Source organism: Mustela nigripes, chromosome 15 (genome assembly GCF_022355385.1).
Source record: "Mustela nigripes isolate SB6536 chromosome 15, MUSNIG.SB6536, whole genome shotgun sequence".
In the NCBI taxonomy this organism is placed as follows: Eukaryota; Metazoa; Chordata; class Mammalia; order Carnivora; family Mustelidae; genus Mustela; species Mustela nigripes.
The window spans coordinates 41,570,204-41,590,931 of NC_081571.1; the positions used below are offsets into that span (position 1 = coordinate 41,570,204).

The following is a 20,728-nucleotide window of genomic DNA, read 5'->3' on the forward strand; positions in this document are numbered from 1 at the left end:
AATACATAAGAAAACTGTTAATCAAGATAAAGAGTCATATTGATATGAATACACTAATCGTTGGAGATCTTAACACGCCTCTCTCAGAAATAGATCATTGAAGCAGAAAATCAATAAAGAAACAAGAGCACTGAATGACACATTGGACCAGATGGACCTCATAGATATTTACAGAACATTCCACCCTAAAACAACAGAATACTCATTCTTCTCAAGTGCACATGGAACTTTCTCCAGAATAGACTTAAATTTGATTAATTGAATAGTCACATTAACAAAAATAATATGTAAAAAAAATAAATATAAATTGCCTTTTTAGAAAGGAAAAAACATTTCCAATATTACACTTTAAACATTTGCGAAAAGCATGAGATTTGGGTCTACATGCAAACCCACATGTAAACCTGAGGCGCCTCTCGAGCTGGTCTGTGAGTTCTGGAATATACATACCACTTACATTTGATAAGAGAGGCTGCTGTGGTCTCCTCCTCCCTTGTCAGTGGTTGTATTTGGAACTGACCTACTCCCAAGCTGGAGTACCAGGCTACAGAGTCAATAGTCCTCCAACGGCTGGTGTTTATTCTCAGCAAGAGCACAGCAGCAAGCTTATAATTGCTTTTTCACAGGTGTGTACCCAGGGATGCTGTCAGGAAAGATCGAAGGTAAAAGCTAGAAGGGGATTCTCTGAGGTGGAGGCTGCTTCTTCTCTTTGCTGGAGACTCCAGTGAAAATCACCTGTCACTGACACTTGTATTGTCTCCAATACCCAATGAGCATTAAGGTGCTGGGACTCCAAGTTAGTAGTACGGGGCTGGAAGAGACAGAGGTTTTCATTATGATTCTACCCACACGATTTAAAGAAAGTTTAGCTGCCAAGTGGACACCAGAATTTTGTCAGGGTTTATCAGTCACCCCTTCTGAAGGAAAAGTGGTAACACCACAGTCAGGCCATTGAGTCAAACTTCTTACTTCCCCATCAAGAGAGCATCACTTAGGGTGTGAAAGCTTCTTTTAACATGAGAGGGCAGAGGCACACACACTAAATACTCATCCACTCCCTAGTGACAAATTTTAGGAGAGGGTGTCACATTAGCATTTCCCTGCCTGTAGCTCTTAACAGTTGAGGATAATGTCCTCAAGCACTTATGGGACAGGATGTACAAGCACAAAACACATCAATTCCTACTAAACATCAGATATACAAGCAATATACACTAAATTGGCCAAAAGGGGTTCCTTCCATAAGGAAAAATTTTTCTCCTCTTCCATGTTTTATTAACATTCCTTTTTTTTTTTTTTTTTTAATCCTAGAGACAAGGGCTTTTGTTACTCACAGGCTTTTGTTACTCTAGCGCAACAGACAATAGAACTTCATGTTCTCATCCCTGGAGTCCCACAGCAGAGAGGAAGAGGTGTGTTCAAGTGGAGGTAGTGCAAATAGCAGGTTTGTGTCGCAACTGGAAAACCACAAACTTAGAAAACCCAGTTTTTAGAAAGCGTTGCTAGAAAACCTGTTCGAACTTTATCTGGGAGAAAGATAGTGTTTTTACTATCCTGGTCAGGAAACAAATATGCTCTCCACCCTGGAGGGAGACACTTTTCTATCCTCCAAGACTGTCTGGTATACTAACACCCATGAAAAAATTATATGGATCTAGAACTGTTACAAGACATGCAGAAATATGTCAGATCCATGGAGATCCATATTGGGAGACATCCAGTAATTCTGGATTTCTCATGGACTCTAGCTTCTCTAAGGCAAGGACCAAATCTCTTGTGCCCATTGATTTAATCAAATGGGTGTTGTATATAAACAATGGATCTTGGAAAACTGTATTAAAAACTAATGATGTATTTTATGGTGCTATCATAACACAGTAACAAAAAAAAAGAATACACTTATTAAAAAAGTTTTCAAATTCCTTGGAACGTAACAGGAACTTAATATTGTCAGTAAATGAATGAAATGAAGGATAATAAAATCAAATCTGTATTTATAGTAAGAGTATGACATATTTTAGAACTATAGAGGCAACAGCACTCTGAAATGAATGAAAAACTTCACAGTTAAAAGCGATCAATATTAAGCATGATCTATTAAGGTATATCTTTGATTGTGACATGGCTAAAATTGAGCCAAATTGGGGGGCAAACTTGTCATATTAAGTAGAAAAAATTCTATGGTAAATGCTGGGAAAAAAATGCACTTTTCAGCCCAGATAGGGAAGTGCAAAGAGGAAATAATAATCCTTTTCTATCTACTATAAACCTAATACTTATAAAATTATAAAGTATCTAAATATTCAAATTAGAAGAAATAAAAATAAACTCAAAGAAATTACTGGCTTAAAATGAAGACATTATTTATAATAATAATAGTGAGATGTTGTGAACATCTATGTCTGAAGAATAATACTCAACACTATTTATGTTGCCTATGAAATTATGACCAAAACCTGCAACTTAACCTTTAGAAATCTTTTCCAAACTTACTTCTCCATGTTTGGCTATATATTGTGTATCCTACTATGACCTAGGCTTCCAAATTTGTGCCTAACTCTTGTTCTACCTTCCATCTACAATATACTGCTGTTCCAACACTCTCTGTTAAAATGTTAACATTTCAAGGGCAATTTCAAATGCTAGGTTCCTAAAGATACATGGTTCCTGGTCCCATAGTGTTCCTTTCTGGAATCCACAGGGTGTATTCTTAGATTCTCTTCCTTCCTTCTTTCCTTGTTCCCTTCCTCCCTCCTTCCATGTCTCTTTCTATTTTTATTTTCCTTTTGTCCATTTTTAAAAAAACAGAAGTAGTTCTTTCTTTGAGTTTTACACTAGCAACTGTTTCATTACATCATTGGATTATTTATCAAAACAATGTTAAAGATCATGTATGAGTTTTAAAGGTCAAGTTCGATCTTTCATATTAGATGTAAATTGCAACAAGAATCAAAAAGTGTTTTCCTTCTCTCTATTTTAGAATTTTTATTCACTCTGTTTTTAGATGATTAAGATGGCATTTAGCACTAAACCTCAACATATATAAATTTACTTCTGATCTTGAAAATCAATAGAGAATCAAGACTTTGGTATAATTTAGAGCTAATATTAGTTTAGGAAAAGAAGCAACTAATTAAATGATGATTGTGAGTGGCACATATTTTCAGACAACTGGCAAATAATACAAAATAGTAGAAAACTATAGAAAATTATTCTTTTAAATATAATAAAAATACAAAATTAATTATAATTACATTGTATAACTCACTCTGCTTAGTATACATTTGAAGAATTTCTAAATCTTTTTAAATTTTGAGCTTAGTAAGTCCCATCAATATGTGAAACTAAAAACGTATTCCTGAAGGCTGTAAGGATATTATATTTCTTCATAGAACTAACCGAGACAAGGACATTGCTTATATTCTGAGGAAAACTTGTAACAATATTTGTATAATTGTCTTGAAGATACACATATGAAAACTTCATTGACAGATGAGAATTAAGGAGCCCTCAGTATACATATAACTATTTAAATATTTAATCCTTGTTGGAAATTTCATTTGTTCCTCAGTCCCTTATGATGTAATTTAGGTAATTTTCATATATTTTTACTAGATTGGACCTATGTTTATACAATAACAAATAAGAGAGTGTTTCTTAAATTTCTAGGCAAACATAGAAAAGATGGTAGCCCTAATATAAAGAAATATTCCTCTTTTCATTGTCTTATTTACAAGAGTTCTCCAGAGAAAAAGTAAGATGTTTTATAGCTTTCCTTGTCAACAATGATAAATACCACTTGGAGAAATAATTTTGGACTATAAGGTACACCCCTGAATATAGAAACAATGATTAAATTTAGAGCAATGGCATAATCTATTACTTATTGAATATTACTGGAAAAATAAAAACAATCTGCAAAAAATGGAGTGAAAACTAAGGAAATACTAAGAATCTATTCCCTTGTGAATGTGTGGAAGATTTCAATTAAAAAATATGTACAGAGCATCTGGGTGGCTCAGTCAATCATCCAACTCTGGTTTTAGCTGAGGTCATGATCTCAGGGTCCTGAGATGGAGCCCTGAGTTGGGATCTGTGCTAGGCATGGAGCCTGCTTTTAAAGTCTCTCTCTTCCCCTCCCTCTGCCCCTTTCCCACCCCCACCCATCCTCATGAGCACATGCTGTCTCTCTCTAAAAAATTAAAATTAAAATTAAAAATTAATAAATTAATGAATGTATACAAATATCTGAATTCAAAGCATTATCAGCACAATCTTCTAATAATTTTGAAAAGATAATTTAATTGATTTTGTAAAAATTACACATGTAATAATAAAGTAAAAAAGTAAAAATAAAGTAAAAAATAAATTGAAAAAAATTCTTCCAGATGTAAACATTGACACTAAGCCAATAATATTCAAGATACCTTTTGAATATATAAATAGAAATCTTTAAAAACAGAAATACAAATATTGAGTGATAACAATCTCATATTTATAAGGGTAGCTTTATTAATATGGATAAATTTCATCTGATAATGGCCATAAGGGACAGACTATAGTCCAACAAAGGTGGATTTATTCATTTGTCACAGCAAAGGAGGGCATCTGAGAAGAACAACTGCATTTTAATCACCACAAAAAAAGAAGAGGAAATACTGATATAGGATTTGGGAAAAAAGATTTGTGATTTAGGTCAAATTTAAAAAAAACTGTGGTTTGACAGTCTCAGCAAGGAAGGCTGCTTGTAAAGTGTATGTCAAGTCTTGGAAGTTTTGTTGGAACCTGTTTTTCTTAGCAACTAGAAAGTTAACAATAATGTGGAATAGAGTGTTTGGAAACCCCTTAGCTGAAGACCCATCTTTGGATGGGAAGGGGAGGCTGCGGCCACTTGTCAAAGTGACTTAAGATCCTCCAGGCAACAGTGTGGGGCTCCATTTCATGGTATCTACTTTCAGCGAGTGTTCCCCAGCACCATGTCTTTTTGTGAACTGACATAAGCACAACTCACAAGTTCACAATGGAATCACATTTCGGCAAACGTATTTTTTTTCTTCCTGTATTTAACAAAAGGGAAAGACTATCGCATGGCAACAGGGCTAAGAGTGATATTATTCAGTCACAATCTCTCCCTCAGAATAAGAAAATCATCACTCTATTGTCTCCTACTGTGGAAAAACCAAACACCAGCTTGATGTTTTCCTTTAATTTACAATTTTTCCACCTATCCACTGGACAACTTTTTAAAATTATTTTTTGTGTCTCTGAAGTGTTTCCTGAGGAATTTTAGTGTTTTTTCCACCTAGACACATAGAACATAGTCCTGTACAAATATAACTTCCGGTATCATACTGGCCAATAATTAAGCATAGGCTTAGGAATTTACCTTCCATCTGAACCTTTGCTTAGTTATTTTACCTCCCCTACTTCACTGAAGTGACTTTTCAGAGGCCCTCAGCACTTGACTTCAAAGATGGATGAGGTGAAAGTACTTATATTTTTATACCCTGTTTGTAATAATTTGCAATGGAGAAGGATCTTTTCCTGGAAATCTCAGTTTATCTTCCTCCTTTTCAGAGGGTCATTTGCTGTTTATTGTGTCTTTGTTTTTAGGTCTCCAAAACACCAGGTTTTGGTGTTGGTTAGCTCTGTGAATATCGGTCATTCTGTCTTTCTATGCTCCTTACTTACTATTAAGGCTGCTGGAGAATGAGTGCAGGGACTGACTCCTCATTCTCCTGAGATCTTGGTGGAGAAGTAGACAGGTTTAAACTCATGGGCTTCCTCCACACTTTTATTTTTCCTCAGCTAGCTACCTGTGTATCTTCTCCTTTCAATGATCTTGAATTCAAGTATGTTGATAAGCAGTTCTAGGATTTGGCCAACCTGTCTTCTTTTCCAAGTTTATTTCTGTAGTGTTGTTGTAGATATATAGGCCAGAGAGCTCTGCCAAAGTCTCTTTTTCCTTGACCTCTTATTGTATACGAGATTTTGGTAGCTTTGCTTTTTTTGTTGAGATAATATCTTTCATTATCTTCTTGCTTACCAAAAATGTTTTTGGGTGCAGGGATGGGATAATTCTCTTCGATAGGAAATGTGGACTATGGGAGATCTAGAATCATTCTTGCATCTTTATCTCGATCTTAATTTATAACATTTAAATTAATAGAGGTTAAAACTGATTAAGATGGAGTATAAAATAAGGAAAATGTTATTTCTCTTATCAAGACTGCTGTATGATTTACATATTTAACTGCATCTTCTGTGTTACATTCTTGTTTTTTCAAGGTTTTAATTAAAGCATATAGAATTTTAAATCCAGTAAATAAAATATGTAATTACAATCAGTTTCTCAACATTGTTTGATGTTAGTAGTCTTTTAATGAATATCACTCTACTGTCACTGTTCCTTGAAATCAATTATTTTTAAACTGTTTAAAATATTTTTGAGTCATATTTCAGAATTATGATTATAATGTTTAAATATTATAGATAGAAGATGTGAAGTGAGAATCTGATGAAATATCAGAGTATTTAAATATTCAAATATAATTGTTGCCATTTTCCACATAATAGGAAAAATATTCCACATTAATAGTAACCGTAATTATCAAGAGGTATTCAACTTTCCTAAATAGTTCCCATAGTATTGATTATGCAATTATTTCTCACCCACCTCTCTCTTTCATTATGTTCAACAGTATATTACTAAAAGCTTGCAAAGCTTTTTATCATGTTATCATACCCCATCAACTTTTTCTAACTACTATGACTTTGATTTATCCTTCATCAAAGTATTCCAAAATACTTCTCATTTTCTTGTGAAGATTCATGACAGTTCTTGAACCAAATCACATGTGTATAAAGGTTCATACTGTTTAGCAAAACTATGTGTTCTAATTATTTTTTTTTAAGATTTTATTTATTAATCAGAGAGAGAGCGAGCACAGGCAGACAGAATGGCAGGCACAGGCAGAGGCAGAAGCAGGCTCCCTGCTGAGCAAGGAGCCCAATGCAGGACTTGATCCCAGGACGCTGGGATCATGACCTGAGCCAAAGGCAGCTGCTTAACCAACTGAGCCACCCAGGCGTCCCCTATGTGTTCTAATTTATTTTGTTGTTTTTATTTGTTGAAAGTTCTTAGTTTCCTGCCTCTCCTGTTTCCTGTCTCCCTTTCAGAGTCCCTCTCCCTCTCTCCCCTTCTCTCTCTCTCTCTCTCTGTATATATTTTCTTTATTTAAAAATATTCTTAGAAACAATCTTTATATTACATATATCCTTTCAGTTTTGGCTTCTTCTTCTTCTTCTTCTTTTTTTTTTTTTTTGCCTTAGGTATGCAAAGGGAGTCAATACTATTTTAAAACTTAAATGTAAACAGTGTGTCAATTTCACTTAATTATGCTTTGATAACATGACTTGACCTACCTCTGAAATTAAAAACCCCTGAAATGAATTGTCAGAAGCTACAAAAGCTTTTAATCACTTTTTTGTAAGTTCATATAATTCATATAAATTTGATCTTTTTCCAAATATTCAATTATATGCCTCATATACTCATTTCAGACTAAATACAGCCTATGCCTGCCCATATCAACTCCTACTCCTAGATGGAAATTCCTTTAGTCCTTTTTTTTCTTACAAATAATTTTAACTATGAGGACTCAAATTCTCCAACCTTGGATTTCCAAATATTACTTTTCTTCTTTAATCTAGAACTTCTCTCTGTTGGTCTCTCTTCATTTTTGCATCTCTGAGTTTTTCTAGGTCAAACCTCTCCAGAAACTCCTCTCCCACAAACTATATTCTTGCTAAAAGCCTTCCCAATAAGTTTATGTGAGAACAGTCATAGTGGGAGGTATAGCAAAATTTAAATCAAACAGAAAAAGAGACCTCACAAAAATAATAGGTCTTATATTATCTAAGTATTATTATCATAAGTAATTAGTAAACCATTCATTTTTATTCATTTCTAGATCAGTGAAGCCATATAAAATTGAAATGAATTCAATTCAGGCACATTATAAAAACTTGAATAAAAATAAAATATTTAGTATTACCTTGGGTATAAAAAAGCCAATGCCCCTATTTTTATTCTTAAATTTTCAAAAGCTTAAGCTAAATAAATGATTATTTTTAGCATCTAAAGTGCATTATCAATCTAAGCAAAAAAAAAAGGGGGGGTGATAACCAGGAAAATTTAAAATACTACTGTGTTTTTTCCTTTTATATCCTTGAGTATAATTTTACACCACTTTTTTAAAAAAAATATGCTTTAATATAAAAATGCATGACTTTTTCCCCTTTGGTTTATAATAGAATATAAGCTTTTAAAAATGTTATTAAGTTTTTTATTTTACTTTCCAATATAGGTAACATACAATGTTATATTAGTTTCAGGTGTACAATATAGTGATATAACAATTCTATACATTACTCAACAATCATAATGATAAGTTTACTCTTAATCCCTTTCACCTATTTCACTCATCCCCCACGCACCTCCCCTCTGATAACCATCTGTTTTCTCTGTAGTTAAGAATCTTGGTTTGTCTCTTTTTTTCTGTCTCTGTTTGTTTTGTTTCTTAAATTCCACATATGAGTGAAATTATATGGTATTTGTCTTTCTCGACTTATTTTGCTTAGGATTATCCTCTCTAGATCCATCCAAGTTGCTGCAAATATCAAAATTGCATGCTTTTTATGGCACATAATATTCAATTGTATACATATACACCACCTCTTCTTTTACCATCTATCTATGGACATTTAAGTTGCTTCCATAATTTGGCTATTGTAACTAATGCTGCAATAAACATAGAGCTGCATATATTTTTCAAATTAATGTTTTGTATTCTTTAGGTAGATGTCCACTAATGCAATCACTAGATCATAGGGCCGTTCTACTTTTAACTTTTTGAGGAATCTCCATACTATTTTCCTCAGTTTGCATCCCCACCAACAATATGCAAGGGTTCCTTTTTCTCTACATCTTCTCCAATACTTATTGTTTCTTGTGTTTTTCACTTTAGCTATTCGTACAAGTATGAGGTGACATCTCCTTGCAGTTTTGGTTTGGATTTCCCTGGTGATGAGTGATGTGGAGCATCTTTTCATATGTTTGTTGGTCATCTGGATGTCTTGTTTAGGGAAATGCCTGTTCATGTCTTCTGCCCATTTTTTAATTGGATTATTTGTCTTTTGGTGTTTGTAGTTTTATAAGTTCTTTATATATTTTAGATACTAACCTCTTATTGGATATGTCATTGGAAATGCTTTCTCCCATTTAGTAGGTTCTTTTGTTTTGTTAGTTTCCTCTTTTTTTTTTTCTTCTAGTTTTTAGTTCTTTCTTTTTAGTTTCGTTTTTTCCTTTTTGTTAGTTTCTTTTGTTGTACAGAATCTTTTTATTTTGATGTAGTCTCAATAGTTTATTTTTGCTTTTGTTTCCTTTGCCTCAGGAGACATATATAGAAAATTGTTAAACCTGATGTCAAAGAAATTACTGCCTGTGTTCTCTTCTAGGATTTTTATGCTCTTGGGTTTCATATTTAGGTTCTCAGTCTATTTTGAGTTTATTTTTGTGTATAGAAAGTCGTTCAGCTTTATTCTTTTGCATGTAGATATCCAGTTAGAACATGACTTATATATATATCTATATATGGATATGTATATAGATATATATATTCTGAAGCTTTAATATTTTGTAATACCAAAATACATCAAAGAAATTTTTTCTTTGTATTATGTACATATTTAAATTTTTAGAAAGGATTTGAAGGTTTAGACAGTGATAGCACAATCCTTTCCAAGACAATACTTGTTCTGTTAGTGGGTAGTTTCAAAAGATTATAGATGATAATTTTAAGTTAATGTGTGAGTTATTTTAAAGTGCCATGTGTAAGAAGAAAGAAAATCTCAGTGTCAGTCATAAATAAAAACATTTTGACTAAAATATCTATTTTCACCTTTCCCCTGAGTGTTACCTTACCTAGGTATGACCTTAAAGCTTGTCAGTAGGTCATAATTTAACAATATAAATAAGATAAAAATTTTAACAAATTCAGAAAATTAAACTCACTAAAATAATTCTTGTTTCCTTTCTTCCTACATAAATACCTATTCCCTACCTTCTTTTACAGGTGTTAAAAGAACATAAAATATAAACAACCTCTTAAAATATTCCAAATTTAGACAAAAGCACCTTCTTTAAGATATGAATGTAGTATGGTCCATCCATCAGCCACTGCCAAAAGAGTGTGCTTCTCATTGCAGTCATTCTCCCCTATTTCCTCAGAATGAGTCAACATGAGGGAATTTTATCAGAAAGATCCTCCTAATACACTGTGATCTCAGTTAAAAACAAACAAACAAACAAACAAACAGAGAAAGAAGAACTAAGGGCTGTAAATGTACTTCAGTATTCATTTCTTCCTTTTAGTAATCAAATTGCATATCCCCTAAGCATTTACTAGGTCCTCACTTCCTCTCTTTCTCTTTTAGAAAGTTATAACTTAAAGTCATGATAAAGGGCCAGCTTAGAGCATGCAATGGACATCAATCAATTTAGAATTAATAAACAAGTTAAAAGAAACTAGGTCCCTGAATGACATCATAGAACTGAGCTGACTGTGCTTTGTTTGAGACTGTTTGCAAAAAAATATAATAATGCATTTGTTCACAATTCTGTACAGATGTATTATGGAAATGTTTTGACATATTTGACATATAAAAAGCTTTGACATATTTTGAAAATGTTTGTAGATCAAATACTGTGACTAAAGCTGTTAAATTTTCCCTTGTAATTAACCATTTAAATTCATTTCCCAAACACTGCTTATTAGGGTTTTGGCTAGCTTTTTTGAAAGTTAGAGTATACACCTTCTTTAGTAATCTACCTATAATGAAGATTTGAGAAGTCATGTTTTAATAAGAAATGAAGAGAATATATACATTCATTACATTTCCAGGTTTTATGCTTTCCTATTGTGAGAGAGGGAGGAAAGGAAGTAGAATTTAGGAAGACTGGGAAAACAATAATTTAAAACAGTTTTCTAAAAATATAGAATATGTTTATCATTCATTGGCCCAAACTGAAGTAATATTGCTCATACTGATGTTAAGTTAGCCTTTAATTTAACTTAAAAACTCAATAGCTAATTAATTACAATGATTTTACACCATATTCTTCATCAATATTATCATATAGCAGAGGCTTTCAACAGGGTTAAAATAAAAGAATTTGTGAGAGTAATGCCAAAAAATGGGCACTGGTGATTTAAAGAATGCTCTAAATATATAGTATGTTTAATGATTAACTCTTAAACTTTAGAGTTCTAATTTGTTACATAATTACTAATGAATACAAAGGTTACTTGCTTTTGCTATATGGTGAATTTCATTAGAGGTGTGATTTTAACCACAAAACAGGGTGAAAGCAATTTTTGATTACGTATGATATCACCAAAGACTTTATATCTTTCAATACATTTAATTGCCTATTTCAGATGAGAGAAAGATAATAGTTTATATGGGAAAATAAAATTAGTTCTCGCAGAAATCTTTTTATCTAATAGATGGGCTGGTATCTTAAGTCTGCACATATTGCTTTAACAAAATCCCACAGACTTTGTACCTTGTTAAAAACAGAAATGTATATTTCTCACAGTTCTAGAGGCTACGAAGTCCATGATCATGGTGCCAACATGGTTGCATTCTGGTGAAAGCCTTATTCCTGGCTTCTAGCTGGCACCCTTTTATTATATCCTCACATGGCAGAAAAGGCTACGGAGCCCTGTAGGATGCTTTTATAAGAGCATTATTCTTATTCAGGAAGGCTCTACCGTCATGACCTAAGCACCTCTTAAAGTCCTCACCTCCTTAAGTCATTTCATCAGACATTCAGATTTCAACATATGGATATGGTGGGGACACAAGCATTCAGACTATACCAACTGGTATTAAATAAACTATCTAGCAATATTCAACCAGGTAAGTTTAAACATGAGATATTAAACTTAATCAAATTACATAAAAATGGCCAGCAGACACACAAAAAAAATACTTAACATCACTCAGTATCAGGGAAATACAAATCAATACCACAGGATAGCACCTCACACCAGTCAGAATGGCTAAAATTAACAAGTCAGGAAAGGCCAGATGTTGGGGAGGATGTGGAGAAAGGCAACCCTCTTACACTGTTGGTGGGAATGCAAGATGGTGTAGCCACTCTGGGAAACAATATGGAGGTTCGTCAGAAAATTAAAAATAGAGCTACCCTATGATCCAGCTATTACACTACTAGGTATTTACACAAAGGATAGAAAAATCCTGATTTGAAGAGGCAGGCACCCCAATGTTTATAGTAGCATTATCAATAATAGCCAAATTATAGGAAGAGCTCAAGGCCCATTGACTGATGAGTGGGTAAAGATATTGTTGTATCTTTGTAATATCTATACATCTATATATGTATATCACATAAATATGGAATTATATACATATATATGTATATATATAAAATGTATATATGCATATATACATGACATGTATGTATGTATAAAATATATATAATGAATATTACATGGTGTATATGTGTGATATATATGTGTATATATATAAAATGTGATATATATGTGAAACATATATAATGGAATATTACTCATCAATAAAAAAGAATGAAATCTTGCCATTTGTGACAATGTGGATGGAACTAGATAGTATTAAGTTAAGTGAAGTAAGTCAGTCAGAGAAAGACAAATACCATATGATTTTGGTCAAATGTGGAATTTAATAAACAAAATAGAGGAACATAGTGGGGAAAAAAAGAGAGAGGCAAACCATAAAAGAGACTCTTAACTATAGTGAACTGAGGGTTGCTGGAGGAAAAATGGGTTGGGGAATGGGTTAAATAGATAATGGGCAAATAGATGAAGGGCACTTGTGATGAGCACTGGGTATTGTATAGAAGTAATGAATCACTAAATTCCATACTTGAAAAATTTTTTCACAGTGCAATTTAAAAAAGAAAAAATGCATTTGTTAATTCTTCAATTGACTTGGAATCATTTTTTAGCATTATAATAAAAAGCCATCACCACTAACAATAATTTACTCCAAAGAGAGTCAATAATTTTACATGTTATTTTTCTGTATCTAGAAATCATGATTAGTGAAATAAAAAAAAAATACCAGAAACCTCTTAATATACATTTTTTTAGGTTTACGTCAATATACTTGATTCTCATTATTCACATTTGTAAATTCAATTGATTTTCATTATTTACAAATTCCATATTTGAGAATTCTGCTCACTCAGATTAGTTTGTCATGAGTCAATACTGACAACAAAAAATTTTAGTTGCTCGATGTGTATGTTCCCAGGGGAGGGAGAAAAAACTGATGCTTTGCCTTCTCGTTTTAGCCCTCATACTGTAAACAAGTAACCTTTCTTGCAGTCTACCTAGTGCCATGCTTTTCGCATTTTTTGAGGTTTCTGTTAGTGTTTTCACTGTTTAAAATAGCCCCAATCTTACTGACATGCTGTGTAGTATTCCTAGGCATGAATAGGGTGTGTTGTGCTTTACAGACAAAATACATATGTCAGTAAGTTTTGTTCAGGCACAAGCCATAGTGTTGTTGGCCATGAGTTCCATATTAATGAATCAACTGATATTAAATTAGATATCGTTGGACAAAAAGACACCAAAACAAGTTTGTATACAGATCAGTGGACAAACATGTTGTGACAAGAGGTTTGTAGGAACCTAACTTTGTATTTCCCTTGGGATCAGTGGATCAGTACTCATTACCTGATTCAAGGTTCATGGCAACTTTATGGAACATAGCTATGGCTAGTAATGAAAATCAATTGTATATTTGTAATAATTTCATAGAAATGCAAATGAATGCGATCCTTTGTGGAATTTTTAGTAAGATCAGGATATGTGATGGATGCAACATTACCCGCTAGACCCTCCTCCCCTTTCTTTTTCCTTTGTTTCTCTTAACTATGGGAGTTGATGGTTTCTTTACCTTTCTATTTCTGTCTCCCTTACCAAGTTCTTATATACAGAATTCTTGCAAACTCCTTACTTTTAATACTCATTCTTAAGGATTAGAAAGATAGTTAGTTTTCTCATAGAAGTATTAAATCATCATCTATTTACCATTTTTCTACTTTGTTATTTCTTAGTTTATAATGCCCTGAGAGAAAATGGATTTTGCTTTCATACTTTTGCTTTCATTACTTACTCACCTGCCAACTACTTATGGACTGAAGTGACTATTCAAATACCTTGCCCATTTTTAACAGGGTTGTGTGCTTTCTTATTATTTAATTGTAAAAGTAATTTTTATATTATTACCTAGATATCATTTTTTTAATCTTTTATTATTTTTTTATTATTTTTTAAATAATTTTTTATTTTTTATAAACATATATTTTTATCCCCAGGGGTACAGGTCTGTGAATCACCAGGTTTACACACTTCACAGCACTCACCAAAGCACATACCCTCCCCAATGTCCATAATCCCACCCCCTTCTCCCAAACCTCCTCCCCCCAGCAACCCTCAGTTTGTTTTGTGAGATTAAGAGTCACTTATGTTTTGTCTCCCTCCCAATCCCATCTTCTTTCATTTATTCTTCTCGTACCCACTTAAGCCCCCATGTTGCATCACCGCTCTAGATATCAATTTTTTATTGATCTATATTTCTCCAACATTTTATCCCAGTCTATGCATTTTATTTTCACTTACTTAGTGTCTTATGAACAGCTGAGGTTTTTTATTTTGATGAAGTCTTATTTATTAATTTTCAAAAATAACTTATACTTTTTTATTCTCTAAGCAATCTAGCCTATCCCAACATCACAATGCTGTTCCTCTACACTTTCTTCTATAAGTATTAGAAGTACAGATTTTTCATTTAAGCTTATGACTCATTTGAGTTCAAATAGGCTTAAATGGAAAATCTCTACCTATTTTTAAATGTTTTGTGAGAAATGCATGGAGGTCTATTAATTTTTGGAGATGGGTGTCCAATTGTTCCATGGCCATTTGGTAAAAATTCAATCATTTTTCCATTGAACTGGCTTTTGTCTATATTCAAACGTTCTTATATATGGGCCTATTTCCAGAGTTCCAATGAACTATGGGTCTTTCCTTTAACCCATATGATACTGCAGAACTACGTTTACATCAAATATTAAAAATCCCAATGTCATCCAAAAAATTTTTATTTTTAATTTAATATAATTTAATTTTTTCCCTCTGTTCATTTTCTTTTTTTTTTTCATTTTCTTTTATTTCTTTTCAGTGTTCCAGCATTCATTGTGTATGCACCACACTCAGTGCTCCATGCAATACGTGCTCTCCATAATTTTTAATTTTATTTTGCTTTAACTATTCCATCAACTTGTCAATCAAATGACTCCACCTTGATATGTCTGTTATGTCACATATTTTAATTTCTCTGCCAGTCCTGAATAGGTAGGTTCTGTGTAGTTTTCTCACATGGTGAGATAATTTTAATAATAATAATAATAATAATAATAAAATAATAATGACAACATTTTAAAAAATTAGTTTTAATTTAAAATAAAGGTAAAACACATATGCAAAGTTCATTCTAGGGTGTATGTATGTGTGTATGTGTATATAGATAATGTATATTATATGTGTATATATGTGACTGTATATATACATATATACTGTATATATAGTGTGTATATAGTATATATATAGTTTATGTATATAACAAAAAAGAGAGATTGATTTTCCCAGAGATATCTATATAAAGACAATAATGATATATCTTAAATTTCCCTCAGAGTCCATCAATCTAATGATTTATGAAGTATGTTGGATGTTCTTTGAGTGAGGTTTGTTGACAATATCTAAATGGACGCTGTAGAACATACTGAGAACACACAGTTTGTTGTATATAAGGTTTTCTATGAACACTTGCCTCTTTAAACAATTGTTACTTTGACCATTACTTTATTTCTAACATCATGTTTCATCAAAAGGTCATTTTTTAATCCCATAATCCATACATTTATCATGTCTGTGATTATATCTAATTATATGTGTATGTTTGTGTGTATGTGCATGAAATAAAGAATGGCTTTAAGTACCAGGAATATCTGTATCTTTAGTTTTTTTTTACCTTTAGAAACATGGTTAAAAATATAATTATGTCCAAAAATTCACACTGCTATAGATTCAGTAGGAACTAAGGGCATGAGATAGAAAAATAGATTTAGAAATTAGAAGAAATGAAAGTTAATAGTTACAGTTTATTATCAGTGTCATTATTTAGAAATGTTATTAAGCATTGTCCAAACCATCCTCCAGTTGATATGCCATATAGTGAAACAGGACATAAAGCATAAACATGATTTGAAGTTAGTTGTTTGAAATTAACTCCAAAGGAAATATAGATTTGAGAACAAAACCTTACATTTGGCAAGATCAGAAGAGAGAATCAATAGGAATTGTAAGTGAGATTGTTCACTTGAGATTTGAGTATACTATTAGTAAAACTGTTGAAAGCTAACCTTGTTTTAAAAAAAATGAATTATTTCAGGGCTATCAGCCTTTGCCAAGAACTACATTTGATATCCACTGAATCTTGGGTACAGATTTTGCTTTGTAGTTTAGAAGATATTTTTCCATAAAAGGATAATTTCAGTCTTAAGAAAACAAAGTTCAACTAAATAAATTTTTAAGATCTTATTGGCTTTATTCAATGTTTCATAAATTGGGCAGGTTCTCATATAGCAAATATAAAGGAGCTGCAAGTCGCCACACAAAATGGAAGACTTTTATAGGCAGAAGTGGCAGAAAAAGGAAGTTACTCACTTGGAGTACATTGTTTCACATAAAGTCACCTTCTGTTAAAGGAAGGCAGAGGGTCTATCAGGCAAATTACCTCACTAGCACTGACCAGGTAATCCCAGATTGACTGGTTAAGAATACATTTCCAAGGAAAGCTGAAACTGCAGTTAGGTTAGTATTAAGTCTTGGTTTGATGACATGAGTTTAGCACAAGTGACTCCATTTGGGGACTGTGGTCTCCTTTTAACAATACCAATTTATTCAGCTTCAACTTAAATGAGAAAAGAAGGCAATAAAAAAGAAAAAGAAAACCTGAAGAAAGAGCCAATTAAATACTTAGAAATCATGTGCCTGTGTCACCGTAGATGATGGCTATTCTGCATAAACTGTGACTCTGAAACTTGTCCTTAAATTAAAAATACATTGATTTTTATGATATTTCTCTTCACAATTGTATGAACACAATTATCATTTCTAAAGATGGATATTTATTTTTCATGCCTCCAAAATAGAATGTATATTATTTTCTACATTGATGTCTTCTTTTTCATCAAATTTATTCTCAAAGTTATAAATCCCCTATGACTACTTTCTAGCTTGATCAAAAGCTCCTACTGAGTGGCTTGAGCTTCTCATGTCTCACCAGCATTAAATATTGCTAGGAAAAAAAGCCTCTAAGTCTAGATGCTGTATGGGAGATGTTAGATGAATAGAACCAGATAACATTAATAGTTATTACGATTATTGACTATAGCATACTTAATTATTGATTTTCTTTGTCTGTATTTTGGATATGTACAAATATCTAACTGATAGAAGAATATGGGGTTAATAGCAAAACCTAGTTCAACTATTTATGAGTTATGTCTGAGCAAGGTCCTATAAAGTCTATGTTGATTTTCCCATCTGTAAACAGATATAATATTATGATGTGTTGCAGAGATCTGTTGCAGGGACTGAGTCTCCCTGAATGCCTCTCATCCAGTGAGCACTTGATAGAAACAGCTACTATTATTCATTCTTCAATTCTCCTATCAATACAATTATGGAGTTAGCTGTATTTATGCCACTTACATAAGTTTAGGTTTGGAGTGGTTAAGAAACTTGTTTCTCTGTTTTTGTTTGTTTGTTTGTTTGTTTGTTTTTTCAGTAGTCTCCATGATAAGCATGGTGCCCAACACAGGGCTCAAGCTCATGACTCTGAGATCAAGACCTTAGATGAGATCAAGAATTGGATGCGTCTGGCACCTGGTTGGCTCAGTGAGTTAAAGCCTCTGCCTTCGGCTCAGGTCATGATCCCAGGGTCCTGGGATCGAGCCCCACATCGGGCTCTCTGCTCAGTGGGGAGCCTACTTCCACCTCGCTCTGCTTGTCTCTCTGCCTACTTGTGATCTCTGTCTGTCCAATACATAAATAAAATCTTCAAAAAAAAAAAAAAAAAGAATTGGATGCCTAACCAACTGAGCCACTAATAGTAGGCACTCCCAATAGTATAAAGTTTTAAAAGTTAGAGTGAGTTTAACTGGGTTTAGAATTAATTAAATTCAATTCTGTTTGGGAAAGTTATGGCTTTATTTTTAATAAAATTTAAAAAATTTGATTTTAATGAAACCCAAAATGCTACCCAACATCTGGCTATCACTTTGTATCTTTCATGAAGTGCTATCAGACTTTACCATGTACTTGAATTGTTTGGGGCATTATTTAATACATATATACGCACGCACACACACACACAGACACACACACACATATATATATAAAGTTCATGTATATATCATATTTATTATAAACCATTGCATAAATGTAAATACATCATATATATACTGAATATATATTTGAATAAATATTATATATTTATAAGTGCATACACACACACACACACACACACACTGAATATGTATTTGAATATATGTTATTCTACATGATAGTCCCTAAATTAAGTCATTTTCCTAGTTGGATATACAATGAGAAGTTGGCAAATACACCATGTTACCTATCATCTGTAAGACTAGAAATTATTTCAGACTTAGAAATCTCATCTGACACAAAACAACTTGTTCAAACAATGACCAACTACTTTCTTTACTTCATTCCATACCTCCTGGTCAACCATGAACCATCAATAACTCCTTTTGAGTACCACACTCCAACAACTTTTACATCAAGTCAACAACTACATGACCTAACCCATATTTTCCTAGCTTGTTGATGAGTATGCCATGTGGGACAGAGTTAAAAGACTTCCTGAGGTCAAGCTTCATTTCACTTATTGTAGATTGAAGGAATCAAGTCCATTATTCTGTCATAGTAGGAAATATGTTTGGTTTGACAATGATTTGTAACTCAAGTCATACTATTTATAACCCAGCACTTTGTGATCCTCAGAGGGTTTGCAAATTGCCCCTTAGGTGATAACATACAGTACATTTCCCCATTTAAGTTAAAGTAGCTAGTCTCTAGTACCCAGCACTATTTTTCTCCTTTGAAAGGTAGTTTCTTTTTGTTGTTAAAGGTTGTGAGAATGGTAATTGGACTGTGAGAGTTTTAGTATATATAAACTTGCTATATAACAAGATAAATAATTAAACAGTTTGTGAATTTAATTTTTCACCTTCTGAGTGATTCTACTAAGTATTTAAATCAGGTATTTCTGTAAACTCTCAGATGATTGCTTCATAATAGCTAGCAGAACATAAGATCCTCATTTTCAAATCTGTCCTTGCAAGTTTGAAGGTTACCTACCAACTGATTAGAACTGTCAGGCCTCATGACATTTATTATATAGTGTTCCTGTTAAAGTTGCTTATGAAACTATTAGCCTTTTCCTTCGACATTTGCTGTTCTGCATGAATGAGTATATTTATATTCCTGTAAACTTCATATTGCTTTAACAATTGTTTAAGCAGGGCTCAGGTTAAATGAGTTGCTAACAAGTTATCTTCATTGAATTGCTTTAGTTTACAACTAGAATCCATTGTCTTCCCTAATGTTTATTTTTTCCTTTTCTTATTATTAATTTAAAGTGACTAATACTAGCAATTGAAAGCTTATCTGTAAGGATTAGAATACTAGTAATTCAAATGTATTAAATGGTCTTTAGAGAATATAAGTACAATGGATACATCTTTTTAAATTTGCTTTAAAATTATAAAAGTTTAGTGCTTCTCAGAAGGCTAATTCGATAATCCAAAGTACTTATTTTAAAACCATGTGTAATTTATGTCCCAAATAAGAGCTGATCTTTTTTTCTTTCATGTTCCAACAACAATATATATTTATATATCATATATCAAATGTCTGCCTTATGGACAAGTAGGTACACATTTGCTTAACTGATTGACTGTGAAGGTAGGGTATTAGTTATATTTTTACCTTCTCAGTTCTGAACACAGTGCTTTAACTTATATTCATCCTTAAATTTAACTAACATGAATTAAAATGGAATTTTAAAAAATTATTTGCAAAACTATAAAATAGTTTACTAATATTTCCTTTAGGGTGACTTTAAAAATAGATAGCTAAAATTGGAAATCATTTTAAGAACTGCAATAGATTATAAATAAAGATTAAGTTCAGAGATCTGCTTTAGCAAAATATATAGTAAAATAACAATATGTGCCTAATTTCATCCAGAAGAGATTTGAAAATTAGGACAATATTTCCATGTAAATACAGAGTGATTCTCTAAATCTCATTTAACCCTCTCTGAAGGCTACATACAGCATAAATTAGGGAGGGAGACAAACCATAAGTGACTCTTAATCTCACAAAACAAACTGAGGGTTGCTGGGGGGAGGGGGTTTGGGAGAAGGGGGTGGGATTATGGACATTGGGGAGGGTATGTGCTTTGGTGAGTGCTGTGAAGTGTGTAAACCTGGTGATTCACA

The 20,728-nt window shown here is 32.6% G+C and overlaps 1 long non-coding RNA gene across 1 annotated transcript in view; it reads left to right on the forward strand.

The window, feature by feature from the left end:
• LOC132002796 (uncharacterized) overlaps positions 1 to 18,160 on the forward strand; it is a 60,745-nt gene extending 42,585 nt beyond the window's left edge. The window contains exon 4 of the long non-coding RNA XR_009400017.1: positions 17,989 to 18,160. This is a non-coding gene — a long non-coding RNA (uncharacterized LOC132002796). The remainder of the gene's footprint in view (positions 1 to 17,988) is intronic.
• The last annotated feature ends 2,568 nt before the right edge of the window (positions 18,161 to 20,728 follow it).